At 42.8% G+C, this 15,968-nt stretch overlaps 1 pseudogene; it reads left to right on the top strand.

Annotated features, from left to right (window-relative positions):
• The first annotated feature begins 348 nt into the window (after positions 1–348).
• LOC128589345 (NEDD8-activating enzyme E1 regulatory subunit-like) lies at positions 349–1,303 on the top strand (annotated as a pseudogene).
• The last annotated feature ends 14,665 nt before the right edge of the window (positions 1,304–15,968 follow it).

Genomic DNA, 15,968 nt, shown 5'->3' with positions numbered 1-15,968 from the left:
TTCTAAGAATAAGAAGTATTTCTCTACAAAGACATGAAGTAGGAGTAAACAAAAAGCAACCACATCTTTTTCTTTAAGAGATGTAGTTTCTTACTGGAGTTAGATAATATGTCAAAGGGGGTTGGCAGCTATAGCCCAGGATAAAGGAGGGAAGGGGAGGAGGATGAGAAGGGAGTGGGGTGGTTTGACAGAGGGAGGGTTAATGATGGGACCACGTCTATGGAGCATATTGCAAGGGGATAAGTCAAATCTATCAAGTATTGAAACAGATGTCTTAAGACTGTGATTAAGAGTTGGAGAGCGCGGCCATTTGGAATTCTTCTATGGCGTAAGCTCCCGGCTGGAATTCTAAAGAATGAAAATGGGGCTCCAGAAGATGAAGAGAATTTTGAAGAAGCTATTAAAAATGTGAATACAGCACTAAATACAACTCAGGTCCCAAGCAGTATTAAAGATATATTTAACGATGATCGCTGCATAAATATCACCAAACAGACTCCATCATTTTGGATTTTAGCTCATGCCTTAAAGGAATTTGTCGCCAAAGAAGGTCGCAATTGTGTTTGGGGCACAATTCCTGATACGATTGCAGATTCAAGCAAATATATAAAACTTCAAAATGTTTACTGTGAAAAAGCAAAGAAAGATGCTGCTGCTGTGGCCAAATTGCTGCAGTAGCCAAATTGCTGCAGTCCATTGGTAAGGCACCAGAGTCCACTTCAGAGAAAGAATTAAAATTACTCTGCAGCAATTCTGCATTTCTTCGAGTGGTAAGCTGTCGATCCTTAGCTGAAGAATATGGTTTGGAGACAGTTGACAAAGATGAAATTATTTCCAGCATGGACAATCCAGATAATGAAATAGTGTTGTACTTAATGTTACGAGCTGTTGATAGATTTCATAAAAAACGTGGTAGATATCCAAGGATATCTAACTATCAAGTTGAAGAAGATATAGGAAAATTAAAGTCTTGTCTCACTGGCTTCCTTCAGGAATATGGTTTATCTGTAATAGTGAAAGACGATTATGTTCATGAATTTTGCCGATATAGAGCTGCTGAGCCACATACCATTGCTGCATTCTTGGGAGGAGCTGCTGCTCAAGAGGTTATCAAAATAATCACCAATTTGTAATTTTTTTTTTTTTTTTTTTGGCCGGGGCTGGGTTTGAACCCGCCACCTCCGGCATATGGGACCAGTGCCCTACTCACTGAGCCACAGGTGCCGCCCAGCCAATTTGTAATTTTTAATAATACTTACATTATAGTGGCATGTCACAAATTTCTGCAACTTTCCAGTTGTAGAGTAAGCACCCTATGTAGCTTATTGATTGTGTAAAATTCTGCTAAAGGAGAGCTGCTAAATTGTTTCCTGAATAAACATTTTTCTCATTTGCAAAAATAAAAAAAGACTGTGATTAAGTAAATGAGATGAAAGCTATGTTAATTAGTAGGAAGTAGGCACTCCAATTTGTACAAATAATCAACACATTGAATCCTGCAAAGGCATAAATGTATTTATGAGCTATGTATATATGACTTAATATAAATAAATAAATAAATAAATGAATAAGAGATGTACTTTCTTTATCATTTTACTTTAATTTGGTCAAAATTTGTCACATATTTGTTTTAGTCAGTTGTGAATTAATAATTATAACAAAATCCAGGAGATAAACATATATATACCCAGTTTCCCTGAAAATAAGACAGTGTCTTATTTTAAGGTGTGCTCCCAAAGATGAGCTAGGTCTTATTTTCAGGGTACGTCTTATCTTTCCTGTAAGTAGGTCTTATTTTCGGGGAAACAGGGTACATATATCTATATCTGTATCTAAGACAGAGTCTTATTTTGTCACCCTTGGTAGAGTGCTGTGGTGTCACAGCTCACAGCAACCTCCAGCTCTCGGGCTTAAGTGATTCTCTTGCCTCAGCCTCCCAAGTAGCTGGGACCACAGATGCCCGCCAGAATGCCTGGCTATTTTTTTGTTGCAGTTTCACTGGGGCTGGGGCCTGGTTTCACCCCACCACCCTCGGTATATGGGGCTGGCGCCCTACTTACTGAGCCACGGGCATCTCCCAAGTTAAATTTCTTTCTTTCTTTTTTTTTTTAGAGACAGAGTCTCACTTTATACCCTCGGTAGGGTGCTGCGTCACAGCTCATAGCAACCTCCAACATCTGGGCTTAGGTGATTCTCTTGTCTCAGCCTCCCAAGTAGCTAGGACTACAGGTGGCCACCACAACACCCAACTATTTTTTTTGCAGTTTGCCGGGGCCAGGTTCGAACCTGCCACCCTCAGTATATGGGGCCGGCGCCCTACCCATATATTTTTAAAACTTCTTAGAGCTTTATGGTCACAGAAATTGGTTTTAAAGAATGTCAACTTTGGGCTCGGTGCATGTGGCTCAAGAGGCTAAGGAGCCAGCCACATACACCTGAGCTGGTGGGCTGGAATCCAGCCTGGGCCTGCCAAACAGCAATGACAGCTGCAACCAAAAAATAGCCGGACATTGTGGCAGACGCCTATAGTCAAGTTACTTGGGAGGCAGAGGCAGGAGAATTGCTTGAGCCCAGGAGTTGGAGGTTGCTGTGAGCTGTGATGCCTCAGAACTCTACCCAGGGCGACAGTTTGAGGCTCTGTCTCAAAAAAAAACAAAAACGAAGGGCGGCACCTGTGGCTGAAAGGAGTAGGGCCCCAGCCCCAATATGCTGGAGGTGGTGGGTTCAAACCTAGCCCTGGCCAGAAACTGCAAAAAAAAAAAAAAAAAAAAGCGTGTGAACTTGGGTACAAATTTTTATTGCATGGAAATTTTTTAGGATGACCGGTGAACAACTGCCAAACACAAAATATTTTAGGGTCAAATTCTGTGGAAGCGGTACCCGACTTTTGTCAGGACCTCCAGGTTCTCGTCTCGGGAAATTGAAGAATGAATTCACAGACCGAAAGTAGCAGGTGAAAGGAGAGAATTAAAAAAAAAAAAAAGAAGGGCGGCGCCTGTGGCTCAGCGGGTAGGGCGCCGGTCCCATATGCCGGAGGTGGCGGGTTCAAACCCAGCCCCGGCCAAATTAAAAAAAAAAAAAAAAAAGAAAGGAGAGAATTTATTCAAGCAGACCTGGAACATATGTTTCTTTGTATCTCAACTTCTGGCACCAGGGGCCTAAGATTTAAAGTTAAAACTTAATCTACTCTATGTCATAAGACTTCTACAAAGAACTAGTTATGAGTCTCCCTGGTTATTTATTAATTTGGTGGAATGTTAACTAAGCTCATTTTACAAGTTCTGGGAAATAATGCCCAGGCGAGGCCCTGGGTGAGAGATCCTGCATCAGAAGAATAAAGATATGAGTTCAAAATCAAAAAGAACAATATAAAGTTTCTGACTGGCAATGAACTTGTTCATGTATAATTTAGGTTGATAATGGTAGATATCAACTTCCTATCATATTCAGACTCCATCGGCTACTTTAAAAAGAGTAGGAGAGTTTTATTTTAAAAACTCAATTAATACCATTGGCTAAAAATATCTTTTGTACTATTAAACTTATGGTGTAAACTTTCATCTGCCAATTTACAATTAGGTGAGAGATGTTTTATTAATTCTCTTAGAGACTATACCAGCAAAATAATTTGAAGGCCCTTATAGGAGAAATCTCAAATATGCAAGGATTTTGAAAATCTGTCATCCATGAATTCTTTTTTTTTTTTTTAACAGTAGCTTTTTATTTTTGATATGTATTATGACATGAATTCTTTTTTTCTTTTTTCTTTTTGCAGTTTTCAGCTGAGGCTGGGCTTGAACCCGCCACCTCCAGCATATGGGGCCGGCTCCCTATCCCTTTGAGCCACAGGCGCTGCCCTATTATGCCATGAATTCACGGGGAACAGGTTCCAGCACCTCACGTTCCTGTTCCATTGTTCTTTTGGTTCTCCTATGTGCTATGCTGTATGCCTGTTATGCCAAGAATTCACAGGGAGCAGGTTTCAGCAGCTCAGGCTCCTTTCCACTTTTCTTGCAGAGTGAGCTTCTCTGGGTGGAGCAGGCTGGCACCTCAGTTGAACCCAGGTACCTTCTCTTTGTACCTTCTTTTTCTGATTATTTTCCTTCACACATTTTAGGAAGCTGTCTCCGCTCTTAGAGTGCTTAATATGCTAAACATGAACATTAATCCTCTTGACAAAAACCTTGCCCTAAACTTGTTTGTTTACAACAACACCATCATGCTAGACTCTTGCCATGGTGACATTTGTGTAGCATGCCTTTTTGAACAATACCCATTCCCTTGATGTCCATAATATCACCTTTCTTGTAGATTTGCATATATATGGCCAAAGAGCAACTCCATGTTTTCTTTTTCAGTTTTTGGCCAGGGCTGGGTTTGAACCCACCACCTCAGGCATATGGGGCCGGTGCCCTACTCCTTTGAGCTACAGGCACTGCCCCAACTCCATGTTTTCTAGAAGGCCTAGAGAACATGACTCTCCTCTCTCCCTCTGTTTTTGTCATTTAGGTGAATTACTGGATGATGGCGTCTTCAGTTGAAAGGCTCATGAGTTCTTATTAAACGTATTATTTAAATACATATTCCAATCACAGGAAGTGAGACTCAAAATCAAGAACTTCTGATAGGAAAAGTCAGCATAAGAAGAAAAAAGTAGAACACTGAAACACTCAAAATTGAGTGCAAATAACTATTAAAATTGGTTTTCAAATTTAAAGATTTTTTAGGTATGAACTCCAAATGAATGCAAATATCAAAGCAATTCTTGAAAAGGATTAGTTGGAAAAAAGAGAATACTAAGGGCCTATAAACCCAGATTAAATAAACAATAGTTGGAAAGTAAGGCTAGTAAATACCCAAGAGGTTTTTTTCTTTCTTTCTTTTCTTTTTTTTTTTTTGTGCAGAGTCTAACTCTGTTACCCTGGGTATAGGGCAGTGGCATCATCTTAGCTCACTACAACCTCAAACACCTGGGCTCAAGGGATCCTCTGGCGTCAGCCTCCCGAGTAGCTAGGACTACACGCACCCACCACAATGCCAGATTCATTTTTGTATTTTTAGTAGCTATGGGAGGCTCACTTTTGCTCAGGCTAGTCTCAAACTCCTGAGCTCAAGCAATCCATCTGCCTCAGCAGCTTTCTTAAATACGTTCATGTTCAGACAGATACATGTATCTACCATTGTAGATACTTAGACTATATCACAAAACAAAATTGTTAGAGATCTCTACCCTTGCACGATTTAAAATGCTCTGCCTGGAGATGTTTATATGGTTGTGAGGGAAGGGGAAATAAAGACTTGTTCCTTTCACTATCCTAATTAGGGACATAGGGATATATTGGGTTTTAAGTAGATATGGAATATATGAACTTGACTTTCAACTTAAGAAATTACAGAATTAGGGCGGTGCCTGTGGCTCAAAGGAGTAGGGTGCCGGGCCCCATATACTGGAGGTGGTGGGTTCAAACCCAGCCTTGGCCAAAAACTGCAAAAAAAAAAAAAAAAAAATGAAAAGAAAAGAAAAGAAAAAAAGAAAAAGAAAGAAATTACATAATTAAAACAGGAACACCTAGGAATGAAGAAGAAGTGAAATGCTAAAACAACCCAACTAATATGAATATATAAATATTTTTAACCTATGAAATAGAATCTCTGAATGCCTGGAGAGTTCTCCTCATTCCTCATCTGTTTAAGGCAGCAATTCCATCTCAATTAAGTTTTTAGACAATGGAGATATTGTATGATGCTTAGTTCTACCAATGCTATCGATATTTGAACAGATACTATATATATATATATTATATATATATATTTTTTGCAGTTTTTGGCCGGGGCTGGGCTTGAACTGACTACCCATGGCATATGGGGCCAGCGCCCCACTCCTTTAGCCACAGGTGCCACCCTGAACAGATACAATATTTTTAAAAATAGTAGCAGCCAATTTACCACAGCTAGTGGTTTCTTGTCTTGCTTTGCTTTTGCTGTTAACGCATATGACCTTGCTGACACATTGGCTGTGTCTGCTGTCTTCTGTGTTCTCTCTGCTTCCCTGATGGTGATATTTTTCCTCCAGTGGGAGCTCAGTTAGTGCTGACTGACCTTGAACCCTCTCTCAGAGCAGGTGGCATACCACCATTTTGTCTTCTGTGTGGTACAAAGTATCATTTCTAAATGTGAAGTAATGGCCACATTTTCCACTTTGAGCCTATGTTATGAAATGATGAGACAGCTCCAAATTTGAAAACTTAACCAAGAATGCCCAGCATAAGCATTTCTTTAGGAAAGTTATATCTATATATCTTTGGTTTGTGTAACAAAAACTAAGGAGAAATTGAGGGGATTTTGACAAGAAATTGTTCTATAAATTCTAATTTTTAATTGTTAGTCAATTGAATTAAAATCTTATAAATAGGCTTGGCATCCGTAGCTTAGTGGTTGGGTGCCACATACACCGGGGCTGGCGGGTTCAAACCCGGCCAGGGCCTGCTAAACAACAATGACAACTATGACAAAAAACTAGTTGTGGTGGGTGTCTGTAGTTCTAGCTGTTTAGGAGGCTGAGGCAAGAGAATCACTTAAGCCCAAGAGTTTGAGGTTGTTGTGGGCTATGTACTCTACCAAGGGCAACATAATGAGACTCTGTCTCAAAAAAAAAGTCTTATATAGAATACTCTGGGAAGTCTTATATATAATAGCTCCAAAGATCCTCAGCATGCATTCAAATCATATTGGCCAACCAAGACCATATTATCTAGAGTCAGGAGTGTTCAATCTGGTCCGAGGGCCACATGCTGATTTTGTGAAGACTTATTTTGCTTATCTGTGGTGTCCAATATCATGAAAAATATGCACAAATCTTTTTTAGTAATGAGCTTTTGTTAGTGTTTATGTATTTTATTTGTGGCCCAAGACAGCTCTTATTCCTACAATGTGCAGAAGAAAATGAGAAAAGTTTGGACACCTGTGGAGCCAAGGCCATTCCAACTGAGTGAGTCAGTATATGTGGGCCACAAAACCTAACCAAAGACAGAATGCTAAGTTTATAAAATATCTTATCTCTGTGGACTGGTTTGTGTGTATCTGTGTGTGGCATCTGAAGGTTCTAAAATTTCTAAAATTTCATATCAGATAGTTGTGAATGCCAGCAGATTTGCATTTGTTTATGATTTGAACTATGAGGTTTTGGACTGGTTCTTTCAACAAAGCAAGGCACTACTTCCGAAATTATCCTGATTTAAAGTATCATTTGCATTTCTGCAAATGGAAAATATATAAAAAGTTCTAGCTCTTTCAATTCTCATTAGTATTTGATTAGCAATGACTCCTCAAAGCCCTAAAAGCAATAGCTGGAGTTGAAATTTCAGTTGCATTTGGGAAAATTTATATTTTGTTCCCTTGGAAACAGGCAAGCATGTTTGGTGACAAATCATGAAGAAGCTGGTCTCGGTAATGCATAAACTCCAAGATAACATGAGGGCTGGTGAAGAAAATGATCATGAATAACAATCCAACACTGAGTGTTTCAGAAGTGATGCCAGTGTTGGGATGGAATTATGTAGACAGGATAAAGGGACATTCCCAGGTGCTGTGCTTCCTGTGCTCGGTAGTTTGAATTTACAGGTCAGTTGACTTCCTACTCCCCATCTCTGGGTTCATTTCTATAGGGTCTCCTCTTGATGAGCCTTTATAGAGCCTCAAAATACACACAGCCGGGGGACAGGAGGTCATTGGAGCACTCTAGAGTCGCCAAGCACGATTCATTCATAACATTGTGTGTGTGTGAGAGAGAGAGAGAGAGCTAGAGAGCGCGCATGAATAGAGAGACAGAGAAAGAGGGGGGGAGAAGAGAAGGAAGAGAAGAGAGAAAAGGAGAGAGATATCCAAAGAGACAGGATGAGGCCATAGGAAAGGTGGGACCTTTCAGGATGCCAGAACCCTGCACTGCCTCAACAAATTAGGAGGGCCCCAGGGTCAGGGCTCCTGCAAGGACGTGTGTGTGCACTGCCAGGGTGGGGTCAGGAGCAGATTCCTGTCCCCAAAGACATCCCTCCTCCTCCCACTTTCTTTCCTATTGGGGTAACTAATTGATTGATGTTGGAAGTCATCTTCTTAATTAAAAGAGGTGTTCTCCCAGCCTGAGCAAGGATAAGACCCTGCCTCTACTAAAACCAGAAAAAAACTAGCCAGGGCATTGTGGCAGGCACTTATAGTCCCAGCTACTTGGGAGGCTGAGGTAAGGGGATTTCTTGAGCCCAGAAGTTTGAGGTTGCCATGAGCTATGACGCCATGGCACTCTACCCAGGACGACAGAGTGAGACTGTCTCAAAACATAAAATAAAGATAAAGATAAATGAATTTCAGGACAAGATGGCTGACTGAAGCCAGCTTTCCACAGAGGTTCCCATCCAGAAGGAGAGTTAAAGGACAGTAATTTAGCACGTAACCTGGCTCATTAGAGCTGCGCCAAGAGAGAAGGTTGAAGAATGCACATCAACCCTGCTGAGGCGAGCTGTGACCCCAAGGATACAAACAAAAGGTACAAAATCCATCACCAAGCAGACAGGAGTTCCCTCTCCCATGAGAATGGCTTGGAGTACCCCATAAACAAACAAGCAGAGTTCAAAAGTCCTCCCATTATACTCCACGGGAGAGACCCTCTAAAAACTGGACCTACTTCCCCTACTAGGGTGCCATGGCACTTTCCTGCCAGGCATAAAACTGTGTAAAACTGTATATATTCTCTACCTGCAGTTCTGAGCTCTCAGCACTCCCCTCCACTCTCACTCTGAGGTCTGGAGTTCAGATTCTTGGGTGATTTCTTGAGGAGTGTGGACAGGGCTTGTACTACTGCTGGTCAGTGCTGATTCTGTGGCATGGGAGTGAGGAGAGGATGCCACAGAATCAGCACTGACCAGCTGCAGCTGCTGGAGTGGTGGTGCCCGGGGGCACAGAGCAGCAGCCGTTTTTGGCAACAATAGGGCTCACCCCAGGATATTCTGGAGTCACACCCCCTGTCTCTCTGGGCAACCAGAGGAGGCTGGGCATCTTCTTAGGTGGCAATCACCAGCGGAACAGATCTGGGATGGAAACGCAGGCCCTGTGAATAAAGGGTTTGCCTGAGGCGGTACTGGCCTAGGTGGAGTGCGGGGACTAGAAAACGCACACGCAGTGCTGCAGACTCCTAGGGCAGGGCTGAAGCTTCACTGAGCCTAAGATGCACCTGACCCCCAGGGGATCATCAGCCTAGACAAAGAAAGGCAGGAGGCTAGAACTGACAGCTAACTGTGCTGTGAATACAAACCTGCAGCCGCAAAGACATGGCCTGAGGCTCAGGTTCTGTGAACTCAAAACAGCTTCTCCTCTGCAGGGAAATTTAGCTGGGACAGAAACAAATTCCACAATGTTGTTCTGTTCAGGCAGTTACATCAGAGGCGGGGCTGGAACTGAGTGATCACCCCGCTAGCCTCCATCAAGCCCCTGAGGTTGTCAGGCCTCACCTCACTCTTCTGGATAGAGGCAGAGAGCAGCAGCCTGGCTGCGGAGACATAGATTTCCTTGTGATTCAGGCAGATGCAAACCCCTGGAGTATCTGCTCATTGGAGGCAACTGGGTCAGAGCCCTGTGGGGTTATCAGAGACTGGGTGTGACAGAGGTGCAAGGTGGGGTGTCACAGAGGTGCATCAACGTTCCCAGACTAATCTATTTGTTGAGTGGGTTGTCCCGACCTCACAGAGCACCGGAGCAAGTTATATTTGAGTTGTAAGCAGACCCCTGCAATCTAGTTGTCAGAGACCTTTTAAACTCTTCCACCTGAGACAGGTGCTGACTGAGACAATTAATTTGGACCATTTGAATTGAGCCAATCGCCTGAGGACTATCCAAGTGGTGCCCTGGGTGTGTGGTTGTAGGAAGGTTTGATTTTCCTTTTCCTCTCTACAGAGAGGTAGATGTATGGAACAGAATAGAGAACCAAGAAATGAACCCAGGTACTTACCGTTGTTTGATCTTTGACAAGCCAATTAAAAACATTCAGTGGGGTAAAAGATTCCCTATTTAACAAATGGTGCTCTGCTCGGGAGGCTGAGGCAAGAGAATTGCTTAAGCCCAGGAGTTGGAGGTTGCTGTGAGCTGTGTGATGCCATGGCACTCTACCAAGGGCTGTAAAGTGAGACTCTGTCTCTACAAAAAACAAACAAACAAAAAAAAACAAATGGTGCTGGGTGAACTGGCTGGCGATCCTCTCACTGGATTCAAGATTTAAACTTAAGACATGAAACTATAAAAATACTAGAAAAGAGTGCAGGGAAAACTCTTGAAGAAATCAGTCTGGGTGAGTGTTTTGTCAGGAGGACCCCGCGGGGCGATTGAAACAGCTTCAAAAATACACTTTTGGGACCTGATCAAACTAAAAAGCTTCAGCACAGCCAAGAACACAGTAAGTAAAGCAAGCAGACAGCCCTCAGAATGGGAGAAGATATTCACAGGTTATGTCTCCGACAAGGGTTTAATAACCAGAATCCACAGAGAACTCAAATGTATAAGCAAGAAAAGAACACGTGATCCCATCCCTGGCTGGGCAAGGGACTTGAAGAGAAACTTCTCTGAAGAAGACAGGTGCACAGCCTACAGACATATGAAAAAATGTTCACCATCCTTAATCATCAGAGAAATGCAAATCAAAACTACTTTGTAATATCATCTAATTCCAGTAAGATTAGCCCATATCACAAAATCTCAAGACCAGAGATGTTGGCATGGATGTGGAGAAAAAGGCACACTTCTACACTGCTGGTGGGAATGCAAATTAATACATTCCTTTTGGAAAGATGTTTGGAGAACACTTAGAGATCTAAAAATAGATCTGCCATTCAATCCTATAATTCCTCTACTAGGTATATACCCAAAAGACCAAAAATCACATTTTAACAAAGATATTTGTACCAGAATGTTTATTGCAGCCCAATTCATAATTGCTAAGTCATGGAAAAAGCCCAAGTGCCCATCGATCCACGAATGGATTAATAAATTGTGGTATATGTACACCATGGAATATTACGCATCCTTAAAGAAAGATGGAGACTTTACCTCTTTCATGTTTACACGGATGGAGCTGGAACATATTCTTCTTAGTAAAGTATCTCAAGAATGGAAGAAAAAGTATCCAATGTACTCAGCCCTACTACGAAACTAATTTATGGCTTTCACATGAAAGCTATAACCCAGTTATAACCTAAGAATATGGGGAAGGGGGAGAGGGAAGGGAGGGAGGGGGGAGGATGTGCGGAGGGAGGGTGATTGGTGGGATTACACCTACGGTGCATCTTAGAAGGGTACATATGAAACTTAGTAAATGTAGAATATAAATGTCTTAACACAATAACTAAGAAAATGCCAGGAAGGCTGTGGTAACTAGTGTGATGAAAATGTGTCAAATGGTCTATAAAACCAGTGTATGGTGCCCCGTGATCACATAATGTACACAGCTATGATTTAATAATAAAAAAAAGATAAAGATAAATAAATAAATAAAAATAAAACAAGAGAATGTTCTGGGAGGCCTGAGTCTCAGACTGCTGAGCTGAAGCAGGTCTGAAAGCGGGTGCATCTCGTTCTCACGAAGCCCTGTGATCAGAGCCGCTCTGAGCAGCCCCCCACTCTAGGCCTAAATAGAAAAGTATCTTCTCTCGGTGAACCAGCAGCCACTAGAAAATGAGCAAGGTTTTTTTTTTTTTTTTACTCTTTTGTAAAGAGGGGAACTCATCAAGTATTGATATGTACTAGTTGATTTGATGCAGGGGAAATACAGAAAACCATGACGTGTTCATTTACACAACTTTCTGGGGAACGGCAGACAAACGCATTCACATTCACAGACATGGCTTTTCACGTCGGAAACTCTAACCCATGGAAAGTACCACTTTATCTGTCATTCCTCACAGTGGGGCTTGAGGCTTGATAAAACGTAATGGCATCTTCTTGAACCACAGTCCCCAGGTTGCTTTACTGTGCATACAAATTTGGGAGGACTTAGATGAAACAGAGTGGAGGTTCTGCTAAAATGTGCTTCTATATAAAGAAACAAAATCTTCTGAGTTTCAAAAAAAAAATAGACTGTGACATCCAAGATTGGGTGTTATTATTGGTTTTATAGCCATTGTCGTCTTTCTTTTGTATTAATGTGCAGAAGATGAGAAAATGCATTTTAAACCATCAGTTGATGTTTCTGGTCAAATCACTTTTTTATTTTTTGGCTTGACAGCACTGTTTGGTGTGTCGGTGATGTATAAACTCCATCTGTCGCTATCAAAGATTTAGTACCTCATCTTCCCATCTGAGCTGACTGATGACATTCTTACTAAACAACAGTGGTGCTTTGTGGCTGTTTTGCACTGGGAGTTGTTTTCCAAAGATGATGCTAGGAACATTGTCTGGCAGGTGGCATACAGTCAGTTAGGAGCTATTTTCTTTTCTTGTCTTTTTTTTTTTTGAGACAGAGTCTCACTATTTTGCCCTCAGTAGAGTGCTGTGCCTTCACAGCTCCCAGCAACCTCAAACTCTTGGGCTTAAGTGATTCTCTTGCCTCAGCCTCCCAAGTAGCTGGGACTACAGGTGCCTCCCACAACGCCTGGCTATTTTTTGGTTGTAGTTGTCATTGTTGTTTGGTAGGCCTGGGCTGGATTCGAACCCACCAGCTTCAGTGTATGTGGCTGGCACCCTAGCCGCTGAGCTACAGGGGTGGAGCCAGGAGCTATTTTCTTAACTGCCTTTTTGTTTTATATTCCTTTTGTACATTTTGTTTGCCTTTGCCCATTTCTGTAGTTCACAAAGTGTCCTTTCGGTTATAATGTTAGGAGGCCTGTAGGGTTATGACATCCTGAAGACAGGTTTGTTGTTGCTGCTATTTTTTGTTTGTTTCAGGGTCTCGACCTTCAATGTTATATGGACCTTGTTATCAGTTTTCTTGGGGATGATGTGTTCATTGCCCAAGAAACTACCACACAAAAAGCCAAATCACAGCCGGGGCACGGTGGCTCATGCCTGTAGTCCTACCACTCTGGGAGGCTGAGGTGGGCGGATGGCTTGAGCTCGGGAGTTAAAAGACTGAGCCAACAGCAAGACCCTCCATCTCTACTAAAAATAGAAAAACTAGCTATAGTATTGGCTACTTGGGAGGCTAAGGCAAGAGGATCACTTGAGCCCAGGAGTTTGAGATAGCTGTGAGCTATGACCATGGCACTCCACTGAGACTGTCTCAAAAAAAAAAAAAAACCCTCAAAAACATAACCATTTGTCATTTAGCAAAAATAGTCAAAAATCCTCAAACAAAAACAATACACTTGTACATAGACACATAAGAACGGGGAAAGAGAAAATGAGATAACAGAGAAACCTCAACTCCAGTTGTTAGGATATGATAGAACCAAACTGTAGTTTTCTATTATTATTATTATTATTATTTTTGAGACAGAGTCTCCCTATGTTGCCCTTGGTAGGGTGCTGTGGCGTCACAGCTCACAGCAACCTCAAACTCTTGGGCTTAAGCAATTCTCTTTCCGCAGCCTCCCAAGTAGCTGGGACTACAGGTGCTTGCCATAACGCCTGGCTATTTTTTGGTTGCAGTTGTCATTGTTGTTTAGCTGGCCCATGCCAGGCTTGCACCTGCCAGCTTTGGTGTATGTGGCTGGCGCAGTAACCACTGTGCTATGGGCGCTGAGCCCAAATTGTAGTTTTCTAACTGAGAATGTATCCTTGTCTGTAGAATAGAGTCCTGGAGTCAAGGAGCAGACGCTTTTCTTAGTGAACACCTCACTTTTTGATGCCTCACATATCAATTGTCTCTTCTTCCTCTCTTTTTGACTGTGCAGGTGTCTCATGCTCCCTTGATTCGCCGCTCACTAAATGGGGATCCAGGCTCTGTGACAAACCCGTCACTCACAATACTCTCCTGGGTCTGGAGGTGTGGCTGGGGCTGTGCTCTGCTTCCACAGTGGTTCACACAGATGCCTGCCAAGTGAGTGCTGGCCGCCAGCAGAAGGGAATGCTGTTCCTCACCCCAGGACCTCTCCATGGGGCTGCTTGAGAGCCCCTGCCTTGGCAGCTGGCTTCCCCATGGTGACTGATCCAGCCTCAGGTTTTGGTGCAGGGAAAGAAATTCCTACTAATTTTCTTGTCCTATTTCATCACCTCCCACCCATTCTCACCCAGGGGGAGGAGAAGGAGTTTCTGATTGGCGAATTTAGCGGAAAGAGCTAAGCATGGTCAGTTAACTTCCTTGGGGCTATTTTGGAGCAATCATGTCCCCAGGTTGCGGACATCCGAATCTGCTCTTGGCCAGATCAGAGTAAAGGATCTGCTCTTTGGAGAAATCCTTGGCTTTTCCAGCAAGACTAGTAACTGGGTGAGAAAAATCTATGATGCCGAGCCCATGTGCTGTAGATCTAAACTCGTGACCCCCACCAGCATTGTGGTGGTATTTTGGGGCTCCACCTATACATAGTTCTATATTGACTGGTTCTCAACACTCAACGGGAAAATGGGGCTTCTTCAAGCCTCAACATTTTCTGGAAGGGAATACAATTAGAATAATTTAGTCAATTACCTAAAGAACCACATTGTTTTCCACTGGCTAAATTTTGACCTCTTTAAGGATATTATTGTATTCAATTCTTTTCTTTAGAGCCTAAGACAGTCCTCTCAAGACTTCTGCCTGAGTGGGTTTCTGAGTAGGAGGTACAGGGAATGGGAGAGGGAGAGAGTCATTTTTTTTTGTAGAGACAGAGTCTCACCTTATCGCCCTTGGTAGAGTGCCGTGGTCTCACACAGCTCACAGCAACCTCCAAATCCGTGGGCTTAGACGATTCTCTTGACTCAGCCTCCCAAGTAGCTGGGACTACAGGCACCTGCCACAACGCCCGGCTATTTTTTTTGTTGCAGTTTGGCAGGGGGTGGGTTCGAACCCGCCACCCTTGGCATATGGGGCCGGCACCCTACCCGCTGAGCCACAGACGCCGCCCGAGAGAGAGTCATTTTTATTTATCATTCTGGCCATCAAGTTTTCTTACCCGCTTTTGTCAATTGTCTAAAGGTGGTAACAATGTGAGAAATACCAACCAGTTAACTTCCTGGCAGATGTGTTGATTCCAATCTCCACTTCCTGTTATTGTGATAACAACTTCTCATACGATAATAGCTCTTACTACTTTTGAGCACTTGCCATAAGCCAACCAACATACTTTGAGCTTCACATGCATTCTGACTAATCTTTACATCTTTCATTTTACAGAGGAGTATAAAAAGGCTCAGACAGACTAAGAAATATGCTCCAAGTCCCACAGAGAGAGAGTGGAACCCCACTCTGCCTCCAAAGCTCATGTTTCTTCCATTTTGCTATGTCTGGGCTTTTCAGGGTGGGGAGGGCAGTTAAAGAAGAGGTGTTCTGGTTTTTTGAGACTGGCTGACTTTGCCCTGGTAGAGAAACCCAGGAAACATTAAGGCAGAAAATTCTATCTGGAGTCCATCTTACCCTTTCAACACTCTCGCTGCCCACCCCATCCCCTTCCCAGCCGTGACACTTATCATATCCTGTTTGGAGTGGGGCCAAGAGGTGCCCCATCTGTTCAGCCAGGAGGTGCCATTATCTTTATGGTCCTTTAAAATGGCCATTGCCTGAGTAACAGAAATCGCATTTGACAACGCCTGAGATTCTGTGTCTCTGAGGGACCGTATCTAAATTGCTATATTGTTTTCCATGGGAAAGGGAATTTGAAACAACTCTTGACAGGGGAAGTTCTGCAGTGACCTCCATGGGTAATGGGTGTGCTGGGCAGAATAATGCTTTCCCAAAGACACTCGTGTCCTCTTCCCTGGATCATGGGAACACATTCCTCATATAGCAAAGCGGCTTTTGCCAAAATGATTGAGTGAAGGAATTTGTGATGGAGGAGATTGTTTTGAATTGTCTTGTGGGC

This window comes from Nycticebus coucang, chromosome 1, assembly GCF_027406575.1.
Source record: "Nycticebus coucang isolate mNycCou1 chromosome 1, mNycCou1.pri, whole genome shotgun sequence".
Lineage (NCBI taxonomy): Eukaryota > Metazoa > Chordata > Mammalia > Primates > Lorisidae > Nycticebus > Nycticebus coucang.
The sequence above is the reverse complement of the archived record's forward strand: the minus strand, read 5'-3'. Positions and strand labels throughout refer to the sequence as shown.